Below are 18,283 nucleotides of genomic sequence, written 5' to 3'. Positions count from 1 at the left end.
CAACTTGCATTAAATGCTGAGTGGGAAACCCTCTCTAAGGCCTTCTGGTACAAAACAGTTCCCATGTTTTGGAATTTGCAGTCCGTAACAACCAAAACAACATTCAGGAAGACACATAAAAGACACGAGTATTATGATATCCCAAGGAGAAATAATTAGGATCATTTCAACAGTTCAAAAGCAACATTAAAAAGTACAATAAGGCTGTGTGTGGTGGCTCATGCCTGTAGTCCTAGCACTTTGGGAGGCCGAGGCAGGCAGATCACTTGAGGTAGGGAGTTCGAGACCAGCCTGGCCAACATGGTGAAACCCCCTCTACTAAAAATACAAAAATTAGCTGGGTGTGGTGGCATGCATTTTTAGTCCCAGCTGCTTAGGAGGCTGATGCAGTAGAATCACTTGAACCCGGGAGGCGGAAGTTGCAGTGAGTCGATATCGCACCACTACCTTCCAGCTTGGGCAACAGAGTGACACTCCATCTCAAAAAAAAATAAAAAACTATAATGAGATACCTCCTCACATCTTTCAGGAAGGTTATTACCAAAAAGACAAAAGATAAGTGCTGGCAAGGATATGGAGAAAAGGGAACCCTTGTACACTGTAGGGATGTACATTAGTATAGCCATTATTAAAAAGTATGAAGGTTCCTCAAACAATCAAAAACAGGACTACCATACGATCCAGCAATCTCTCTTCTGTGTATTTATCCGAAGAAATAAAATCAGTATGTTGAAGAGATATCTGCAATCCCATTTTCATTGCTGCATTATTCACAATAGCCAAGATACACAGAATCAACCTAAATGTCCAGTGACACATGAATAAAGAAAATGTGATAAACATGTATATATACATATATACACACACCCACACAATAAAACATTACTTAGCTTTTAAAAAGAAAGCAAGCCTCCCATTTGTGACAACATGAGTCAATCTGGAAGACATTATGTTAAGTGAAATAAGCCAGACAAAAAGAAAAATACTGTATGATCTCACTTACATGGAATCTAAAAACATCAAGTTCATAGAAGCAGAGAGTAGAATGGTGGTGACCAGGGTGAAGGGAGGAATGGGAGATGGTCAAAGGGTACAAAGTCTTAGTTACGTTAAGATGAGTAAGTTCTAGAGATGTAATGTACACCAAGGGACTACATATAGTTAAAAATACTATGTTACATATTTAAAATTTGCTAACAGTAGATCTTGAGTGTTCTTAACATGTACGCATGCACACACACACACACACACACAAAGGTAACTGTGAAGGAATGGATGTGTTAATTAGCTTGACTATAGTAATCAGTTTACTGTGTATATCAAAACATCATGCTATGCACCTTAAATACATACAATTTCAATTTAAAAAACAAACAAAAAAATCTAAGTAAAACCAGTACCTGAGAATAAACTAACATCCGCGAGTCTTGGGACGTAAGGAGGTAAGAGAACAAGAAGAGTTCAGATGGAGTAATACTGCCCAAAATACAATCCTCGGGCCAGCAACACTGGTATAACCTGTGAGCTTGTCGGGAATGCAAATTCATGGTTCCACTTCTCCCTAGTGAATCAGAAGCGCTGGACCAAACGGGCCCAGCAAACTGGATTCATAAGTCCTCCAGGTGATTCTGATGCCTGCTGAGGTTTGAGAGCCACTGAGCTGAAAGAATTTCTGGCACAGATGCAGCCTCTACTCAGATGAAACAGAAGGGGAGGGGACTTTCTAAAACAAGAAAGATTCTTTTTGGAAGGTGGAAGGAGGTGGGGAAAGGAATGCTGTTACTAGAGAAACATGACTTGAGGCAGCAGTCTCCAGCATGTCCTCTAGGATCAGGGAGACTCCTTGGTGCTTGCCCAGTGGTCACAGCCTGGCCATGAAGGATGGAAGAAGAAATGAGTAGGAAGGGAAAGGCAACAAGCGTGGGATTTCAGCTGGCCCTGCACTGAGAAAATGTCCCCTTGTGCTCTCCCTATGCCTAGAATTCCTTTAAATGGGACAACGTTTTTTGTTGTTCACTCAGTCTGTTCTTCACTCACTGTTACTTGAAGACATTGCTGGGAACTAAGGACCCGAGGCTGAAGAATGTCAGAATCTTTACTCCAGAGGAGCTCACAGGCCAGAATAATATATTTAAGATGAAAGTGCCAACTGAAGTCACATATTCCCGGAGGTCCATTGTTTAATTGCAATTTCCCAACTCCATGAAGTTAGGCATAGAGAGGTGACTTACTTTGGTCAGAAAAATGTGAGTGGAGAGATGTTCCTCTCTTCCTGGTGAAAAACTTTAAGAGCTAGTGTGTGACATGACATGATCCCTTCCCCTTGCCATGGTGACCAACAACCTTCCAGATAGCAATGGGTCAATCAACTCAAGTTCTCATGTAAGGATGATGTGGAAGAGGGACTGGCCAAATCACAATGGACATGAGTAAGTGAGAAATTCACCTTTGTTGTTTTAAATACTGATATTTAGGGGTTGTTTTTACTGCACATAACCTATTCTGACTGATACAAGTAGGTATTAGTATTATTCCAATGTTATATATAAAGAAATAAAAGAGAGATTAAAACAACTTACTAAAATACAGAGAGGTGGTGCTATAGTCTGAATGTGTCCCCTCCACCAAAATTCAAATTCATATGTTGAAAGTTAATGACCAATGTGATAATGCTAAGAAGTGAGGCCTTTAGGAGGTGATTAGATCATGAGGCTCCACTTTCATGGAGAGGATTAATGTCCTTATAAAAGAAGCTTCATACAGCCTTCATCCCTTTTGCCTTTCTACCTTCCACCATGTGTAGCACCACCTTCCACCATGTGTGGCACCATCTTGGAAGCTGAGAGCAGCTTTCACCAGACACTGAAACTGCTGGCCTTGATCTTGGAGTCTCCCGGCCTCCAGAGCTAAGAAAAATAAATTTCTGTTGTTCATAAATTAGTCTGTGGTATTTCGTTATAGGAGCAAGAACAGACTAAGACAAGTGGCGTCACTGAGTAAATGTTTTTGGTTTAATTCCTGATGCTCTGGCGTCAGGAGCCAAAGGAAATTCAATTACTTGATTCCACAGAGATTCCCTCTTGCAGCTCTAGTTCATACTTTGCCACATTGATATGTGTTTGTATCACATGACTAATAATTGATCAGAAATTGCCCACATCTAGACAAAAAATAATGAATGCTGGAGAGGCTGCACAGAAAAGGGAAGTCCTATACACTGTCAGTAAGAATGTAAATTAGTACATCCACTATGCGAAACAGTATGGACATTTCTCAAAAACATAAAAATAGAAATACCATATGATCCAGCAATCCCACTACTGGTTATTGATCCAAAGGAAAAGAAATTAGTATATCAAAAAGATGCCTGTACTCCCATGTTTATTGCAGCACTATTCACAATAGCAAAGATATGGAATCCACCTAACTGTCCATCAACAGATGAATGGATAAGGAAAACATGGTATATACACACAATGGAATACTATTTGGCCACAAAAAATAGTAAAACCATGTCATCTGCAGCAACATGAATGGGACTGGAGGTCATTATGTTAAGCGAAATAAGTCTGGCACAGAAAGACAAATATTGCATGCTATCACTCATATGTGGGAGCTAAAAAATTGGATCTCACAGAGGTAGAGATTAGGATGGTGGATTCCAGAGGCTAGGAAGAGACTGAGGGGGAGTGGTGGTATGTAGAAGTGTTGGTTAACGGGTATAAACATACAGTTAGATAGAAGAAATAAGTTCTCATGTTCAATAGCAGAGTAGGGCAGCTATAGTTAACAACAACGTATCGTACATTTCAAAATAGCTAGAAGAGAGGACTCGATATGTTCCCAATACATACAAATGAGAAAAATTTGAGGTGGTGGATACCCTAAATATTCTGAGTTGATCATTGCACATTCTATGCATAACAAAATATCACATGTACCCCAGAAATATGTAAAATATTATATATTAATTTTATAAAAAGAAATTGCCCTTATCTAAAGAGGTTAAGCATATTGCCCACTGTGACTCAGTGTGTGACCAAAGGAAGGACCCAAACCCAGATCTTTCTGACTCTAAAGCCTGTGATTTTATCACAATGCTACATTGCTGTCATGACTAAATGTACTCTAAGCCAACTAAAAGTTCTCATCTCAACTCCACCCTTAATAGCAATAACCTTGAGGTAATAATTTAAGAAATGACTTCAGGTTTTTATTTGTAAAGTGGGAATATTTATCCTCCCTTCCTCACAGGTTGCTATGAACTAGACTGAATTTGAAAGGTTTGCAAATCATACATCTAAGAATTAGAAGTAGTAAATCATAAAATTTCAGCTCTGGGACACTCTCTGGTTTGTGAGTGGCTCTAGAAAAAAGCAATAATTTTGTATTCATCTCTTTAGAAGAAAAGCTTTTTACTTTCATTATTTGTGATGGAAATAATACTACTTCATTCTAGTCTCCTCAAACAATATTAAACATCATTTGATTTTCTTTTGATGACTCAGAGTTGTTTTGGTGTGTTTTGATTATGAATATCAACCAGGATATGGTTTTGTGTAATACTCTGACAGCTGTGTGAAAAGCCAAAGTCTTTCCTTAAGAAGCTTATCTATATATGATCAAGAATGAGAAATGACTTTTTAAAGCATAATCATGCCAAGAGGTGAATGTGGTTAGTGTGCTCACACTAGTGAAGGTCTGCAGGAGTCTGGAGGAGGAAGAGATGGACACTAGGCCAATACTGCAACTGTCTTTTCCTGCCCAATTCATGACCAAGGGTTTTAATTTGCTGTGGCCCTGGAAATGAGATAACAAAGTAAACAGGCTTATGGATGTGTGCAAATTAAGAGCAAGCGAAGTTGGAGTGAAGACTTTGAGTATACATATGCGTTGGAGTTTATGACAACTATTTGACTTGTTTGATTATGAATATCAACCAGGACAAGGTTTTGTGCAATACTCTGAAAATGAAAAGCCAAGGTCTTTCCTTAAGAAGTTCATCTACATATGATCAAGAATGAGAAATGACTTTGGAGTTTTTAAAATTTTGTGTATGTCTACTTCCTGGTTTTGCTTCATCCTTAATAAGCAAAGGTCCATAAAGTGTAAAGTTATGATACTGGATAGCCTTTAAATGGTTAAAGAGTTGTTAGATATGTTGTAACCTTTGAGTAGAGGAAAAATCTGTTCTAGATTTTACCTTCCATATAATACAAAGAATTCATAAAGAATCCTTTCCACTTGTTCAGGGCTTGCCAGTATATTTAAATTTCTCCACCTAAAAGATTCTTTCTATACACACTTACATGTTGCTAAATCAACTTCAACCTGGGTAGATAAAGCTGTTGATATTTTCAAACTAACTTTTAAAAAGCACCACCCATTTGTGCTCAAATTTTCATAATTTTATTTTTTTCAAACTCAGATTGTCAGAATAATTCAACACCAAAAGTGTTTGAGTGACATTCAAATCAGTCTTTCATACACTCACTCATTTGTTGCATTTATTTATTTTCATTCATCTAACAAATATTTAATTAGCATCTACTGTGTGTCAATCACTCTGCCAGGGGCCCAGGGATAAAATGATGAACAACTCAGACTTGATCCTCACCTTCTTAGATCTAAATCTTGAGTGGAAAGGCAGAAATTAAACAAACAATTATACATATGATATGTATTAAAAAGAGAAAATGTAGCATGGTATGGAAGTGAATATCAAGGTGGGCAATCTTAGTATGGAAGGTTTTAGAAGGCAGTTTGAGGAAGTGACTTGAAACTGAGATAGTGCAGGGAAGGAAGGGAAGACTAGCATGTGCCAAGTCTCAAATACTGGAGTACCTGGTTTCAAAGAAATGAATGAAAAACAATGTGGCTTGGGCAGGGAGGTGAGTGAAAAGATAGCAGGGCAAGACCATCTGAGATTTCATAGATCATATTAAGGAGTCTGAACTCTATCTTAGGAGACACCATGATGATCTCTTCTAGCAGAGATAGAACAGGATCAGATTTGCATTTTTATAATATTCATGCTGCTGTATGGAAAGGGGCAAAAAATAGATGTAGGAAGGCCATTTAAGAAGCCCCTACAGTAACTCAGGAAAGAGATGATAGCAGCTTGAACCAGGGTGGCAGTCACTAGGGTGAACAGAGTAGACAGAACAGACAGCTATTTAGAAGACAGAACACAAAGACCTTGACACTGGGTGTGGGGCAGTAAAAATGAGCAGCTATCAAGATGATGCCCAGTTGCTGGCTTGAGCAATTGGATGGATGATGGCACCTTTTACTGTAATAAGAACAAATGAAAAGAAGCTGTTTGAAGAAAGAGTTTAGTTTTGAATATGTTATTGGTTCTTACATTCCTAGAGACTTGCTGTTAATTGACTATATGTATAGACACACACACACACACACACAGAGAGAGAGAGAGAGAGAAATCAATCCTATAATCAAAACTAAAAATTTAATCCACTAATAAGCATGAGGCTTAGTGACTATGAATCATAATAATGTTTCTCTTAGTGAAATACAATCTCTGAATCTTCACACTAGAATCAAATGCTGGCTGATGAGTATAATTTGGTACTAATTTCTGTTCTCTTACAGCATCATTTATTTGATAATGAAGAAGAACTGTGGTAGCATTTAGTATAAAGTAATTGTTAAATTCAATATACTATTAAGAAAACAACAAGAAAAAGCCTGCGTCCAACTGCTTCCAAAATAAAAAATCTTAATAAAAATCAATGTAATTATGACATTTATCATTTTAATCATAAAAAGAAAAAAAGCCACAATATTTAGAAAATATTTGGTATATAAAACACTTTGAAACCCTGAAAGAAGAAAGAATTCAAAGTATCATTGTTACCAAATTATTACTAGTTTGATTTTCAAATGACTTGTTTCAACACAGATAATGAATTTTCACTAATGATGCTTGCATACTGTGACACTTCCTTACATACACATAGCACAATAATTCAGCTACACATCATATCACAGATTTTTCTTTTAGGTTTGGGCGCAACCTCAGACACCCTTCAATAACTGTCTAGTGGCAGCAGGAAAAGGAGGGTTTCATGACATGTGGGTAGAGGAAGGATATCTTGAGAGCATGGGAGGGGTGGATAGATTTCTCGTAATTTAGTAAACGACGAAAGTAGTTTACTACTTTCAAAGAGTAGTCAAAGGGGGTCAAAGAGACCCCCACATCCTTTCAAAATGTAAGGATCTGCCATGTTACGGAGACCTCAGCTCTTTCTCTAAGTACTGGTAAATAGTTTTGTTTTCATTATATAGAGCTGATTTCTTCACCAAGGAATGGTGCAATTCATTAATAATGAAGCTTGTTATTGGCAAGTCAAGCACACAAAAGTGAGGAGAACATATTAAAGGATGCATCCCTCCAGGTTTGAATTTTATCTTTTAGTCTCACAGGGTACACAGGAACCTTCTGCTCATTCTCCCAAACCCTCCAGTCCTTAGTACCTTATTATGTGCTCACTAGGAAAAGAAAAACCCTCTCTTTGAGGTCAAACCTTTCTTCTTTCCAGCCCCTAATGGTCCCTAACTCCCTGGTTGCCCCCTGTTCCTCAGAGTAACCCCTTTCCTTCTGCTTCCCTTGAGGATAATTCTGCAAGTCCTTCCATTCCATTGAATTGCATTCCACATAGGGTGGTAGGGATGAGCTTTCAGTCCCCAGGGAGTAGATTATCTACAAAACAATAAAATATTTCATGCTGAACCAAATACTTGACGTCCTATGAATGAATATGCTAAGGAGCCTCTGACTCTTCCTTTCCTTTATATTTCATATCCAAAGGTGGGTTTGGAAGTTCAGTATGGTGCTGGCCCCATAAAAACAGTCTGTGCAGAGCAAAGAAAAACAGCCCTCAAACCATACATATGTATTTGCTGGTTTACTTGTTTATGATGTGTCTCCTCCACTAGATTATAAAGGGAACATTTTTGTTCACAAGTTCCTAGCATAGTGCCTGACACATAGTATGCTTCAAATGACATTTATTGAATGAAGGTGGAATCCAGAGAACTGGACTTGGCCAAATGATGTTACAGGAGTCATTGAACTATTCTGTGCTCATGAGGTTGTGAATTTCAAGAGAGACCATGCATATATTCTTGTACTGAATTATAGATATGTGACAAATTATTACAGTATTTACAAGCACTCTTAATGAAAATTCATCTTTACTAGAATGAGTCATTTGAAAATTAAACTAGTAATAATTTGGTGGTAACAACACTTTAGGTTCCCTCTTCTTCCAGGGTTTTAAAGTGTTTCATATACCTAATATTTTCTAGATATTGCAGCTTTTTTTTTTTTTTTTTTGAGATGGAGTCTTGCTCTGTCACCCAGGCTGGAGTGCAGCAGCGTGATCTCAGCTTACTGCAACCTCCACCTCCTGGGTTCAAGTGATTCTCCTGCCTCGGCCTCCCTAGTAGCTGGGATTACAGGCGCCCAACACCACACCCAGCTAATTTTTGTATTTTTAGTAGAGATGGGGTTTCACCATGTTGGCCAGGCTGGTCTCAAACTCCTGACCTCAAGTGATCCACACACTTCAGGCACCCAAAGTGCTGGGATTACAGGTGTGAGCCACCGTGGCTGGCCTCTTTTTATATTTTTTAATGTCATAATTACATTCATTTTTATTAAGACTTTTGTTTTGAGAACAGTGAGAAGTAGGTTTTGTTGTTTTTTTTTTTTTTTTTGAGACGGAGTCTCGCTCTGTCACCCAGGCTGGACTGCAGTGGCGCGATCTCGGCTCACTGCAAGCTCCGCCTCCCGGGTTCACGCCATTCTCCTGCCTCAGCCTCCCGAGTAGCTGGGACTACAGGCGCCCGCCACTACGCCCGGCTAACTTTTTGTATTTTTAGTAGAGACGGGGTTTCACCTTGGTCTCGATCTCCTGACCTCGTGATCCGCCCGCCTCGGCCTCCCAAAGTGCTGGGATTACAGGCGTGAGCCACCGCGCCCGGCCTGTTGTTTTCTTAATAGTAAATTAAGTTTAACAATTATTCCATATTGCCAAAGGGATTCTCCTTCAAGTAAAAAATAAATAATACTCTAACAGAAATTAGTCTCCAAATCATATACATCAGTTAGCTTTTAATTCTAGTGTGAGAATTTAAAACTCCTATTTGGAAGAGGGAAGATAATGATATTCTAAGCACATAATGTTCAAAAGCTCTAAAGCAGTAAAAAGTTTGATATGTTCTGGGAACAGAAAGAGGGCCAAAGTGGCTGAGGCAGAGATGGACAAGGGGCTGGTCATGCAGCCTAGATAAAAAGCGTGTGGTTTGTTAAGTGTGTTTAAGCTGGATTGTGACACAATCTGATATGCAGATATCACTTTGGCAGCTGTGAGGATAATTAATCCCAAAGTGGCAAGAATGGAAGCAAGAAGTAGACCAGGTGAGGGATGTTGGTGGCTTGGACTAGGGTTGTGATAGGAGATGCTGAAAGGAACAGAAGACAGGACGCACCACATGGCGGATGAAAGGACAAGAATCAAGGGAATTTCCAGATCTCTAGCTGTGGGGATGGCTGTGCCATTTATTGACATAGGGAAGACTGAGAGTAGGAAGAAGATTTGGCCTGAGGAGAGCAGTCAGTATTGGGAATCATGAGTTCAGGAGTGGACATGCGAGTCTGAAATGCCTGTGAGACATCAAAATGCAGATGTCACACAGACACTGGCTACAGGTGCATGAAGCCCGGGGATGCCTACTTGACATCTGTTTTGATATATCACAGGCATCTCAATGACAAAGTTTTAACACAACACAATTGAGATAAAAGAGCAATCCAAAGTAGAGGGCTTCACAGCCAGTTCCAGGGGCAAGATCTGGGCTAGAATACAAACTTGGGATTATCAGTATAGATTCCATGTGTAGAATGAGAGCAAACTTACACTTTTGTTCTGTTTAAAAGACCACAGATAATGATGCAAGGTAAATGAGAAACTGCTGGTACTTGATTCTGAAGTTTCCATCATGAATTACTTTGGACACAAAATCCTCTGAAGACAACTTACTCCTAAGTAATTTATTGTACATACATATTTTACAGAAGATATGTTATAAATATACATTCATTTCTCACTGAATGCAGAATTAATCAGACATCAAAGTTTTGCCTTATTAAAATATGTATCTTCACATTAAAAAATAAATTGATATGAGGACATTTAAGAAATAATTTCTCTTCAATTATGTGTTCCAGAATCTTGGTTTCAGAATATGACCACAGATGTTTTGTGTTTGGCAAACCATTCGGTAACTTCTAAGTCAACCTTCCAAACTAGCACTGAGCAACAGTTCATCCCTAAAGCATTCGAAGGGGGTGAAGACAGCAGGAATCCACAGCACAGCAGAGGATTCCTGGTGACCAAAAGTGGGGTGCTAGGGCTTGGCTAGCATGAGAAGGATAGTCACTCAAAGGGGTGGTAGCCCCAGTGGGGTATTCAAGTCTGAGCTGGGTAAAGAGGGTATCTCCACAGGAAGGGGAGTGGGGGTGTCTAGGCACAGAGTATCAGAGCTCAAGCCAAGAGAGGAGCACTTCATATGGGGCTGTGGGCCAGCACAAGGTGTTATAATCTGAGAGAGCTGAGATGGGACTCCCTGTGGGAGGGGCAAGGTGGATGAGGAGTGGCAATGCAGAGCACAGCCACGCAGGGAATCAGCACTGACAGTGAGAGGCAGGAGTCCCTGTGGGGCAGAGTGGGGCAGAGTGAGGCAAGGGCTGCAGGGATGAGAGACTGTTTACACAGAGAGGGCCTGTGAGTGGCAGCAATACCCAGATAGCAATAAGCACACCCATCATTCAGACCTTGGTTTCTAAATATCATTTTCCACTAAAAAAAAAAAAAAAAAATCAGGCTTCTGGGAGAAGTAGCTAATTTCAGAGCTAGAGCAGGAAAAGGACAAGATGAGCTCACAACGATTAGTGCCAAAAAAAAAAAAAAAGGCAAGGAAACGTTCAAAGAATGATGGGGTATGTCAAAAAGGCTTGAATGAGCTTCCACTGGTCAAATATGGGATAATTGAGCATCAAAAGAAATAATGATAGTGTCAGATTTTAACCTACTGAACTACAAGACCATAATAATATAAACAAACAAACGTATACATTGATACTTTAATAAGGAACAAGATATTTACATACATTCGATGTACCCCCTTACAAAAAACAGTAATTAAAAATGGAAAATAATATGCAGTTTTACAGTGGCAGGCATGCCTAATCAAGTAACCAAAGTGAACATCATTATCATGAGACAAACTGAAATGCAGTAACCAACACAATGAGAAGACAGCACGACTTCTGTGATAATCCTGCCAAACCTGAATCTAACAACAAGTAAGCACCAAACAAACCAACCTTAGGAGACACTCTATGAAATAACTGGCCCTTCCAGTTTATGAAAGTCAAGCAAATACCAAAGAAACATTCCAGATTGAAGCAGAGTAAAGAGATACAACCACTAAATTCAACACATGATTTTGGATTGGATCCTTCTGCTATAAAAGGCATTACTGGAAAACTGGCAAAACTGAAGTGGGATCTGAGAATTCTGTGGTAGTAATATACCAATGTTAGTGCTTTGAATTTGAAGGTTATGTTGTAGTTACGTAAAGAATGTCTTTGTAAGAAATGCACACTAAGGTACCTGGAGGTGAGAGCAAGTTATTTTCAAGTGTTTTAGGAAAACAGCTTTTTGTACTGTACTTGCAAAATTTCTGTAATCATAAAATTTTTTAAAAACTCTTTTAAAAATGGCATTTATTTGTCTTAGCACCCCATAAGCTAAGACATTCATCCCAACACAGTCAACTACTGGTTTAAAACAAATCTCAAGCGTCAATGTAAGATGCCATATTGATTTTTTTTTTTTTTTTTTTGAGATGGAGTTTCACTCCTCGCCCAAGCTGGAATGCAATGGCACAATCTCGGCTCACTGCAACCTCTGCCTCCCAGGTTCAAGCAATTCCCCTGCCCCAGCCTTCTGAGTAGATGGGATTACAGGCATGCATCACCATGCCTGGCTAATTTTTGTATTTTTAGTAGAGACAGGGTTTCACCATGTTGACCTGGCTGGTCTCAAACTCCTGACCTCAGGTGATCCACTTGCCTCAGCATCCCAAAGTGCTGGGATTATAGGCGTGATGAGCCACTGCACCTGGCCTGATTTTCCAAAACTTCTACTAAAGGCATTGCAGTCTCCCTACAATAGCCAAGTCTAGAGTCTATTGTGGCTTTCCTAGAGCTATGATAACACTGACAACTTATTCTTAATTAAATAAAGAAGGTCATGCCCCTAAATCCAATCTTATCAGAATTAAGACATAAGTTCATTAACATTTCACTTGGGCTTTTGAAGTGCTAATTCTTGTCATGTTTTCTGATTATCACTTAGCTTTGTTGAAACAAGGGATCTGCCACACTCAACAGGAGCAATGACTCATTTTTGTACATGGGTTCCAAATACTACAAAATTATGATACCATATGAAATCTTTTCACCAAAAAGACTTGTAGCACTACTGGACAATTTCAGAGAAATATGAGGTTTTTCTTTACATGGTTCTTTTTCCATTTAAGCAACTGCTATATATTCCCTTAAAATAAAAACTGTCTAGAAAATGCCCACAATTACCATGAAATCATCTGGATTTAGACATTTCATTTAAAAATGAAAAACTTAATGTTAAAAGCTCTTGTATCACTCCAGAGATTTTGAGTCCATCTGAATTTCATCGGCCCTTTAGTTGTCTCTTACTGAAGAGTTTCTAATATGCAAGATGAGAGCAAAGCAGCGAAGCCAAAGCGATGAGGTTGGTCTTCAGCCCCTTCATAAATCAGCCAGACCACACAGGGAATTCCCACTCACAGAAAACTCACAAAGAAACTCTGATCACAGGAACACCCAAAAGTCTACCCAGGAGATAAGTTAAGGCTCAATTCCATAACTTAAACACATTCACTTTAGTTTCAAAATATATGATATTCAATCCAGCATTTTATTTTAAAGAAATGTAGTGTGCAATGTTGCTGTTAGAGTAGTGTGCAATTTTGCTGTTAGAGTCATACAAACTGCAATAAATACCATAGATCTTCTAAAAACTAAAAATTAACTTCTCATACTTTTCTGATATTTAAAGATTGCAACATACTTCAAGAACATGATTCATTGTTTTTACTTAAACAGTGAGTTTTCATTAAAAAAAAAAACTGAGAGACAGAAAGGAAGTGCCTTTCATACATAAGGCCATATTATTCCATAGAGAATAACTGCCTCAAAAATCATACTGAGATTCACTATAATTAATGCTGGCCTCCCAAATTCTAGGTCACTGGCTTTTAAGACACTGAATTATCCTCTTCTTTTGTCTAACCACCTGCTAGTCATGAGATATCAAAATACTTTGTATTATAAGAATGACAGTCAGGAAAAAAAATCCTATCTATCTGAAGCATTACCTGTCCATCAAATCTTTGAATTGGAGCCAATTCTGTCACAGATAGAATGTGGGAAATAGATCACTAAGCAGAATTAAGCAAAGGCTGGCACCTCCTCACTGGTCCCTGGAAACCTGTCAGATCCCACATAGTTGCAGAGACAAACTTGTGTAGAGCAGCCTGGCATGGCCCAGAGGTCCAATCTGTCCTGAGACCAGGTATTTAAGATTATTTCTGACTTCATTTTATAAAGTTTATTTCATATAAAGGGAGGCATGCTCATTCAAAGGGTAAAACATAAATAACCACTTAAAGATAAATAATGAAATTTAAAAATAGGCTTTGAGGTATCATGGGCCAGTTCATGTCCAATGGGAAGCAGATGTCCAGAGAATTACAAATGATTATTGGGGAAAACACCTGTGACAGATAAAGAAAAGAGGGTGCAGGAAAAGGTAGAGAAAACCTTAGACCACCATGAAGCCTTGGAAGCAACGAAAGGAAGGAAAGAAAGCATGAATGAGTAGGAGGAGATTCAGATGCATGTGGCTCTGAGAAAGTATCAAACAAGGACTGCCCATTAGAGGAGTGCCATGTGAGACAGAGCTGGCCTGGCGCTCATATCTCACCATGCTCAGTCACTGTCTGGGAATATCCCAGGGTCAGGGAGGGGGTGGTGGTCCTGTGTGAATGCTGCAGTGGATCAGATGTGGCACCTGCAGGCTGTTGGCCAACTACTACGGCAGGTCTCCCCTAAAGGGAGATCTGAGTGGCACCCTCATCAATGGTGTCAATGCAGAAACAACCAAACTAGAAAAACAGTATGCATATACTACACAGGTCTTTTCATATCATTCTACTACTTGAAAGCCTGTCAAACTTCTCTGTGACCCACATCATAATACCCAAACCCCTCCACAAAACACATGGCCTTTCAGAATCTCGACCCTGCTTTTCTGGTCAACTCCATTTCCTACCTCTTCTCCATAAGCACCCTACTACCCACACTCAAGCCACACATATTTCCTCATGCCCACCCCACATGTCTCATGTCCTCTTTGTTCCCTTGACCTTTCAAATGCTCCTTTCTTTGTCTATATCTGATTCCCCAACCCTGTCTAAGATGCAACACATGCCAAATCCATTCAGGCCTCTGGGGCCATCCAGAGATTTTGGAAAGTAGATAAGGAACAGGTCAGGGTCAGAGGATGGAGGCTAGAGACAAAAGCAGTGTCTCAAATACTCAGAGGGTCTGGGAAGAGGTTTATCATAGACTTTCTCTGGCCTCAAGTGTAGTTGGAGGAAAATATCTGGGAAAGTGCCTACCTGGGCAGAAAACCCAGAATGCTCCCTCCTGATCCCCCTGGTAAATTCCTATCCATCCTTCAAGACCCTCATTGGGTTTTGAAGCCTCTACAGTCTGCTCTGCCCAATCCATCAGGTTTCATAACTCCTTCCTTTGGGCCACTACAGTATTGTGCACTACGGGGCACTTTTAGTACTATCCTGGGAATACTGTTTCCATATCTGCCTCCAGACTGCTCCAAACTCCTTGACCGTGTTTTACCAACCTTTGCATGCCCCACATTTTGCAGGTGGAGCATAGTAAGTGCTCAAAATAGGTTTGATGAATGAATGGCATTTACTACAAATATAACCATATAGATGATATGTAAATAATACATCAATATACTTGTTACATAAAAATAAAAAGGATAGCAGACATAAAATTCAGAGATCAGGTCTGAGATGTAGCCTCTTAAATCTACTTCTAAGGAGAATAAATTTCAAAGTTTGTGAGAGTCAGGCTCCCTTCCTATGACCCTTTATATAACTTTTCTGTTTCTAAAATGTTATTTGTAGTCTGATTTGCAATATAAATCATTTGTCTGCTTAGTTTTTTCCCCTCCACATTAGAGGCACCTCGGAGCTTCTTGGCTCTTACTCATCTCTACATGTCTTGCAGCACCTGTCAGTGTTTTAAACATAGTAAGCATTTATGATATTGACCAAATCAAGTATCTCCATGGACACACCTGTGTAAAAGTACATGAGTAAATGATTATTGAGATAATTCCTCCAAAGAGTGCTAACTGAGGCAACAAAGGTTTTGGTTTTGAATTATCTAGATGATTATTTAAATCATCTCCTTGCTAAAGTCTGTAAATGCAGACAAAATATACCTCCCGACCATTAACAATCCTACTGTAGCAAGTTCCTTGTGCAAATGAGAAGAAACTACTAACCCTGTTGTCATGCAAGTGTGATATTTCACAATCTTGATGCCCAAACCACATTCCAAGATGAACAAAATCCCTAAATAAAACATTAGGTTAGATTTCATCCAATTAATTTTGCTTCTGTCACTGTATTTCAGATGGTACTTAAAATACATTTAAGCATTTTCAGATGCAGAGTCAAGCTTCTCTGCCTCCCCTCACCCCCTCATTCACATAGGCTTAATACAGCACCACAAGACTTCCAGAATACAATTGTAATTCCAAGCGCCTTTCACATTATGTAATGGAGGCTTCACTCTCCCCGTATGAAAATAAAAGGAAAACTACACTAAAATCAGGTACAATGCGCTCAAAACCAAGAAAACTAGATTATAAACTCTTTAAGGTTTACATTTAACATTTAGCAGAGAGGAAAAAATAGCCTGTCATGAGCTTTGTTCAGGAAACGAAAGGAGAAAGTTTAAAAAACATGGAGAGATCAGCCATCAAGAGATCAAACAAGGCCCAGATGGGAGGCTAAGACATAAAGACAGTGAGTATGAACTACTCTCGCTAAGATTTGAGTCTTAAAGGAAAAGAGAGCATTAGTTAGAGATGGGTACACAATTAAGGAGAGAGGACTGGGCTTCTGTTTAAGACAGAAGAACTGCTTCTGACAAGGCTGACGAAGTCAAACCAAACTATTTCCAGGGTGTAAGACTGAGAAGTAAAGTTCTTTCATTTGAAATTCAGGACATTATTTATCAGGTATAGAGTCTACAGCAATGCACCTGGAAAACAGGAACCGGATAAGAGAAAACTACTGTCACATGTATTAACATAACATAGATTAATCTCACAAACACAATGGAGAGTGGAAGAGCTAGTTTCAGAAGACTATATATATTTAGATTTCATTTATATTTAAAAATATGTGAGACTAAACAAGGTTTTTAAGGGATGCATACACGTGACTAAACTATAAAGAAATGCAAGGGGGAATCAACATAAAATCCAAGATATTGTTTAGGGGAATGTGGGAGGAGGGATCAGAGCACACAAGGGCTACAGATATATTTAAAAGGGTCTAGTCTTAAGCTGGATAGTGTTTTTCTAAGTATTACTCTTTAAGCTGCACATATATTTTATATTTCTCCTTTGTGCATGTAGTATATTCTATATATTTTTAAAAATCAAATAGAAATTAGACAGAAAAAAACTCGGCTATATATGTAAATGGAAAGGAGCCAAGAGGAAAAGTTAGATATTGAATGTATGAAAAGACAAGGATCTGATGGAGACAAATCCTGGAGGAGAAATGATGTATGAGCTCCTTCCTAAAGAATGCATTAACTTTGGAGAAGAGGGTCATCTATTCCCAGAAGCCAGGGAATGATAGAGGGTGAGGATAAGCTTGCATTAGTCTGAAGTAGATAAAATTGCTGGTTTTGCAAGTCAAAACCTAGTCAAACATGGGCAGGGTCATATGTGTCCACTCAAGACATGAAGAAGCAACCTGCCAGTGAAGTGTTAAGCATGTGCAGTGTCTATCATCTGGATTAGGAAGCAGCCCATCTACCGCAAGCTAGCAGTGGGTCAGGAAGCCTGGGGAGGGCAATGAGAGCCAGCATAGGGAGAGGACACACCAGCTGTGCACAAGAGGGTTGCTGAGCAGTGCTGAAAGCACATAGGAGCTGGAAACCATGACTGTGTAATGACAATAGCCCACTAAATTGCACGATTTTCTCCAGGAGCACTGAGCAACCCAGTTCCCAGAGGAAAGTGAGAGTTCCCAGGAATATGAAAATGCATGATTCCTCATTCTCAGTTAGAATGATTCTCCTACCATGATGCAAAGTCAACTAATGGAAAGGGAACTGTAAGAAGAGACCAAAACGAAACTGCTGCAGTAGTCGAATTTAAGTGATAAGAGCAATTCTTAAAAGTTTCTGAAAATGAATTTCCATTCATAGTTGCCACAAAAAGAATAAAATACCTAGGAATACAGCTAACTAGGGAGGTGAAAGATCTCTACAAGGAGAACTACAAACCACTGCTCATAGAAATGAGAGATGACACAAACAAATGAAAAACATTCCATGCTCATGAACAGAAAGAATCAATATCATTAAAATGGCCACACTGCCCAAAGCAATTTACAGATTCAATGCTATTCCTATGAAACTACCATTGAGACTCTTCACAGAACTAGAAGAAAACATTTTAAAATTCATATGGAACCAAAAAGAGCTCCAATAGCCAAGGCAATCCTAAGCAAAAAGAGCAAAGCTGGAGGCGTCATGCTACCCTACCTGACTTCAAACTATACTACAGGGCTACAGTAAAACAGCATGGTACTGGTACCAAAACAGACACAAAGACCAATGGAACAGAATAGAAATCCCAGAAATAACCGCACAACTATAACTATTTGATCTTTGACAAACCTGACAAAAACAATGGGGAAAGGATTCCCTATTCAATAAATGGTGCTGGGGTAACCGGCTAGTCATATGCAGAAGATTGAAAATGGACCCCTTCCTTATACCATATACAAAAATTAACTCAAGATG

The 18,283-nt window shown here is 39.1% G+C and overlaps 1 protein-coding gene across 8 annotated transcripts in view; it reads right to left on the bottom strand.

Moving 5' to 3' along the window:
* Positions 1 to 18,283, bottom strand: part of TMEM200A (transmembrane protein 200A) — a 79,336-nt gene that overhangs the window by 20,580 nt on the left and 40,473 nt on the right. The window contains exon 1 of one of the 8 annotated variants that reach the window (XM_055391664.2): positions 1,401 to 1,672. The exons of the other annotated variants lie outside the window; for them this stretch is intronic. The gene's annotated coding sequence lies outside the window, so the exon portion shown is untranslated. Of the gene's footprint in view, positions 1 to 1,400; positions 1,673 to 18,283 lie in introns of those variants that run through there. 8 annotated transcript variants of the gene reach the window in all.

Source organism: Gorilla gorilla, chromosome 5, assembly GCF_029281585.2.
Source record: "Gorilla gorilla gorilla isolate KB3781 chromosome 5, NHGRI_mGorGor1-v2.1_pri, whole genome shotgun sequence".
In the NCBI taxonomy this organism is placed as follows: domain Eukaryota; kingdom Metazoa; phylum Chordata; class Mammalia; order Primates; family Hominidae; genus Gorilla; species Gorilla gorilla.
Note: the sequence above shows the minus strand (reverse complement) of the source record. Positions and strands in the feature narration are given on the sequence as shown.